Below are 6396 nucleotides of genomic sequence, written 5' to 3'. Positions count from 1 at the left end.
AAAAAGATTTAGATATTTCGAATTAAGTAGGACACCTTGTATAAATATATGTATATACCTTCGTTCGAATTTGAATATCATCGATATATCGTAATTTTTAAGTAATATTCGCCAACAGTATTCTTCCCTGACTAATCTTGAATTCTTAGTGCCAACAACTAGAAGAAATAGACAAGAAAAACAGAATAATAGAACAAAAAGGAAGGCAAAGAAACTTCAATCCTAATAATATATCACTCTGTTGTACATGTACCATATTCAATTAAGGTCTTTCTAATAATTATTATAAAAAATATATTACATAAGATTAGAGTGCCACATGATTAGAAATAATCGATTTATAATTGACTTTACTCATAATAATTTGTAAGGAAAAATTCGAGCTTTGTACATGCGCTATAAACTGATTCATCAAAGATTCTAATCAAGTGTTAGAAATAAAACGTTTGATACGTACGAACTAAATTGTATGTACATAAAAAGAGAATATTTGCTATCAGTCCGTGTTGTTTAAATTTTATTTACGAATAAAAAATATTTGTATTCGTAGTTGTATAACTACTTATATAATAATAAAATAAATATTAAATTTAAAAATATAATTGCGGGATAACAATTTTCTTCAATATAGAAAATATGTGTCCCCAAAATCGTTTTACCAAAAAAAAAACAAAAATAGGAAGAAAAATTAATATCCGTGTAATAATTCAATTATAACATTTAGGTTTTCGCCCCAAATTGTAAATCTTTAAGTACAATATTAATAAAAAAGTATAACTTCATCGTTCCAAATAACTGTAATAATTTTAAAATTAGGTAAAACGATTTCGGGGACATCCAATACATTCGAAGAATCAAAAGAATACATATATCAATTGATTAATCAAAAAATATTTATATTTCAGTTGAAAATCATCTCGAAGTTTGTTTAATTGTAAGATGTACATATATTTCAAATTTAATAGCTGGTTCGTTAGTTTTGCAAATAGGATGGAAAGAGAGTAAGTTAATGTATTCCAAAGTAAGTATGTCTATTGATATTAGAGAGTACATATGATTTTGTCGGTAAATGACGATTCAAAATGAAGGACTTTGACATGAAATCATTTTCACGTTGCTTACAAACGTCTAAGAGTTATATATATATATATATATATATATATATATATATAAGTGTACCTAAATACCTATGAGAAGATTCAAACTGGAGTTTCCATCCTTACTAAAATCATCACAGAGTGTACATTCTGCTAATGTTTGACTTTGGACTCTCTCGAAGTTTGGTTTGATCATTAGAGCAAAATTCTTTTTAATTCATTTTATACTAAGATTTTACACATTAAAAAAGGTAATATTTAGTCCTTCGGTTTTTATTAATTAATCAATTTGTCTGATATTTTTATGAAAGAAAACTTACATCGCTGTATGGCTTAGGTTAATATTGAGGTAGAAACTTGTAAGTTGAAATATATTTTTTTTTATTTTTTTATTTATTTAACTTTTGGCTATCTTTTGAACAATTTGACCATTACGAGTTTTTTCGTGTTTTATTCTGTACTTAATCAGACATTTATTTTTATTGCAATAAATTTCTTTTCTCTTTACCTTTCTCTTTCTTTCATTGCATTTAAAGTAAAATAAAAATTTTATTGTTAGATGCATCTTTGTAGAATAAAGAATATTCAACGTGTTTCTTTTTACTTCATGGAGCCAAGAAGAAAACGGAAACGTTGAAATTATTTGCTTCTAGTGGAAGGAAAATATCCACGTACTATATTTATAATATATTTATATATATATATATGAGTATGTTTGTATACGAGCGTATGAGTGAGATTTTTCTGCTTACATCTTTCTTTATTTTTCTTCATCTTTTTTCTTTATTTCTTTCTCTCTCTTAAGAAAGTGAGAGAGAAAAGAGAAGAGACTTACCATTACCTGTCACCGTGGGAATTCCGGAACGCGTAATAACTCAACTTATTGTTGGAAGTTATAACTTTATATAGCTAAGGCTTTGCTTGGAGAAGTATGCTGACGACAAAGAAGACGTTAGTTCTTTACCGGTATACCAGCTTCTTTTGAAAGAATTTTTTAAGATTAAAAGCAATCTCTTGTTTATTTTTTATTTTTATTCTTAAACCAAACTTACAGTAATTTTCCAACTTTATTCCCATAAAAGAAAATTTATACTGTTGACAATTTACAAGCTTTGTTTCAGTTATTTTAACAAATTTTTATAATTGTCAGGAACACTTTTATAAACAAGATTTTTGAGATTCAAACGAATTTAATTCTTTTTTTCTTACTTCAACTTCACCATCATTTCTTTCAACTCTTTTTTTTATTCAAATAAAAGGAATATTTATTTTGCGAGTAAATTGTAAGGGTTGATAATTTCTTTCGAAAATGTTCTACAATTATATTAATATTGTGCAAAGAATTTTGTTGAGATAAGAAATAATATTATGATTATTTTTTTGTATTTTTATAGTAGTTTTAAATTGCGATTAACTATTAATAAATATTATTAATATATAAATATTTTTAAATATTATTTCAAAAAAATAAGACCAAAACGAATGAAAGCCAAGAAACACGGGAAGAAATAGAAGGTGAAGAAGAAAAAAAGAAATGAAAGTAAGGGAATGGAAGTATACGGGTAGAATAGAAATAAGAAATCGAATGGGGGATATTCTGGCTCACGTAGAGAAAGCTTGAGTGTTAAGAAAGAAAAAGAAGTAAAAGAAGTAGAAAGAAATAAAAGTAGATAGAACTGGAGGATGAAGTAGAAAACATGTATCTTTTCTATGAACGTGTCTTTCGAAATAGACGAAAGATAGCTTGATAACGATTTTGAATGGAACTAGCCGTCGACTGTCGTCATTCGTCCGTTGTCGATTGTTCGAACGAACTTTTTGAAAGATCTTTTATCTTTCATCTTAAATTTATGATAAGAACTCTCAAAGTATTATTCTACTTTCCATTCGATTCATTATGTACGAAATCACGATAAGAATACTTCTGAATAGGATAATTCATAAAGCAAAGGCTAGATTGTATAATTGATACATTTATTATATATTTTTCTATGCTATTTTGAACACCCAAAAATCGCGATACTGAACCGAAAAATAATAAATTTGAATACATTATCTTATAACTCTAAACATTGCTGCTATAATCAACAAATTATCAATTTTGATAATACTTATTTTTATAATTGTTTTTCAATTTAAAAATTAATAGTTTCCCAAAAATATCTTTACTACGTCTAAATATTAAAAATATTATTATAAAAAATATTTCTATTAACATCATAATTTTCTCAACATCAAAATTATAACAAAAATTGTTGAATTCACAACAAATATTCTAATTTCATTAATAAACTAATATTACTTTTTTCGTTTCTCAGTAAAGCGACTTTTAGGAAACTCAGTATATAAAAATGAATATTAATAAAGAATAAATTAGTTTGTATGTTGAAATATCTGCTAGATTGAGACAGCAATTAAGTTATTTTAATGTCAGAATAAATACATTCGATTGTATGTTATATAAGTTGTATCGTTAAGGTAATCGATATTAATTGTTTTCCTAGAAATTGTTCGATCTTTCGCACCGTTGATTTCACCATGTAATCGTTAGTAGCCAACAACCGATGGGAATAGAGGCATCTAATGTTGCCTTTGATAGGAAACTTGAAAGCTTGTTACGAATTTCTAACATTACTGCAACTTTGGATAGTGTCATCGTAGTCTCAAGATCAAACAAAGGATCTTACTTACAACGGTGCTATTACTATCTCTCTCTCTCTCTCTTTCTCTTTCTCTTTTTGTCTACATCTATCTCTGTGTCTCTTTAACGTTCATGAAATCTCATTCGATAATGGTTTAGGATATTCATCGACCTACAAAGCAACACGACTACTACACCATACTACTACTAACTATTACTATAAGTTTGAAAACTATCAGATAGGAGATAGAATGATACTAACGTATATTAAATTTCTTCCTTCGGTTCTCTTATTTTCTATCTTCTTTTTCCCGAGCTACGAGTTTTTCACATTCCATCAAATATTTTCTACTTAATATAGTTTGACAAGAAAAGGGATTTCGTATAGGATTTGAAACGACGATTCGATGTTATTAAATTGTTATTATATATTTAAAGGATGGTCTGGATAAATTATAACAAATTAAAATTCATCAGATTAGAGACTTAAGCGAAAAATGGTTAAAGTTGACTCTATTTTATTAAATAGTATTTTTTTTTTTTTTTGAACAATTTGTATTTTTAAAATATAAAAATTATTTCGAATTCTTTTAACCTTTGGATATGTTACAAAATTTGTATTTTATATTTATAGAATGGTTCGCATAAACTGTGGCAAATAAAAATAGGGACTTAAACAAAAAATGATAAAAATTGATTTTACTTAATCAAGTGTAGTAATATTTTCTTTTTGGAAGTTTTATTATTATATCTATATAAAAAAAATGAAAAATTCTGTTAGCCAGATTGGTTGTCGGTGAAAATAGTATGGAAATTTAGCTATGAGTCATCTTCAGTATGCATACACAAAGTGAAATGATAAAATTGGAACGGGTCATATCTCTTGTTTCGTAGTAGATGGAAAAAATTTATAGGGGAGAAAATTGAATAGTATAAAAATGTTCATTTCTCTGTGACTTTATATTTTTTTTTTTCCCCCGTAAACGCAACGACGCATCTGAAAAGTGCAATTGGATTTTTCTTTCAAATTAGAACTGCATACATTTCTTCGCGCTTAAATTAATTATTTTACGTACTCTGTGTGTAAATATTAAAAAAATAATAATAAAAAGAAAAGTAAGAAGGAAGGATGATTTGGAAGAATTTCTAAAAAAATGGATTTTTCATTAAATATTTCAAATTTCAATATTTTCAAAAAATATTGAATAATATAAAAATAAAAAGTCGTACTGCGTGTATCGAAGAGCGAAAAAAATGTGAAATTTTTTTTATATGAAGGTAAACGAAAAGAAATGTTAGTTTGCAAAGGATTTTACGAGGAACAGATATTTCCTAGGTTTTACATGAAGACAGAGAAATGAGAAAAAGAGAAAAAATGAGAGAGAAAGAGGGAGAGAAAGAGAGAGAGAGAGATAGGACACTTCTCGGGGGAATAAAAGGGAACGACGAGTCGCGAATCAAACGTGTACATCGAAATAATCTTCGTTTTCTCGATGATTTTCATTTCAATCGATTCACCCATCATTTCTCACTTGACCGCACTAAACTTTTTCCAATCGGACGGAAATAAAAAGAAAAAAGGTAAAGTAAATAAAAAACCAGTTAGATACATACGTGGCCTGACAATTAGTATCTCTCTCGTAAAAGTCAGAGTTAGAATGTAGCAAATTGTTCCCTACGGAAGCAACATTTACAGCCATCGATTTTTATAGGATTGGAAGGATCCGTCGAGTTTGATCGGTTTTTATTTTATTTTTTAGATTTTGTTTCGTTTTCATATACGATCCTTCCTTTATAAACAATATTGATTTTTATTTGGTGACGGTATTGATTTTTGTATATTGGCGAAGTTGTAAAAATTTGTTTATATTAGAGAAATAGTATAAACGTAGTTTCAGTTTTTAATTAAACGGTTTATTTCTAATTGGTTTTTTTTTTTTAAATTATTTGTTAAAATAATATTATATGTTATAATATTATGTTTATTTAATAATTATAATTATTTGGTAACTATTTTATAAATAGTATATAGTTCTATTGTAATAAAAATTTTAAATAAATATATTTAATTTTTAATGTATAAACATGTGTGTGCCTTCAGAAATGCATTTATACGTATATTTTAAAATGAAGCAATTTAAGACACTCAAATAAAAAATAATCAAGAAGGTTCGATGATAAATCCAACGATGATCACCTGTAACAAAAGAAAACTATATGAATCATACAATCAAGTGATAGAATAGCCTAACATATAAGTCGTCCAATTCGCAGATGCATTTTTCAATTGAATTCTCTATTTATTTTGATTAAATCTCTATTTACCGTTGTAATGAAATTAAATTTAAACGCGTGATTTTACATTTACAAAAAAATATATATAAAAAAAGGAAAAGTACAAATATTAAATTACTAGAAGAAATAATATCTAATATAATTATTATGAATACTTTGCAATTGCATTACATGGAAAAAAAATTGCAAATTTAATAAAATACGATCACAGTAAAAAATTTTAAAGACGAAACAAGAAAACAGAAAAAATTAATATAATATTTACCGAACGTTATTTAAGCTTTAAAATTGAATAATATAAAAATTTTAATATTTCTGAGTCTAACACTAAACACATATGCATCTTGTAGACGATATAGATAC

This window comes from Polistes fuscatus, unplaced genomic scaffold (genome assembly GCF_010416935.1).
Source record: "Polistes fuscatus isolate 324 unplaced genomic scaffold, CU_Pfus_HIC Scaffold13, whole genome shotgun sequence".
NCBI lineage: Eukaryota > Metazoa > Arthropoda > Insecta > Hymenoptera > Vespidae > Polistes > Polistes fuscatus.
Note: the sequence above shows the minus strand (reverse complement) of the source record.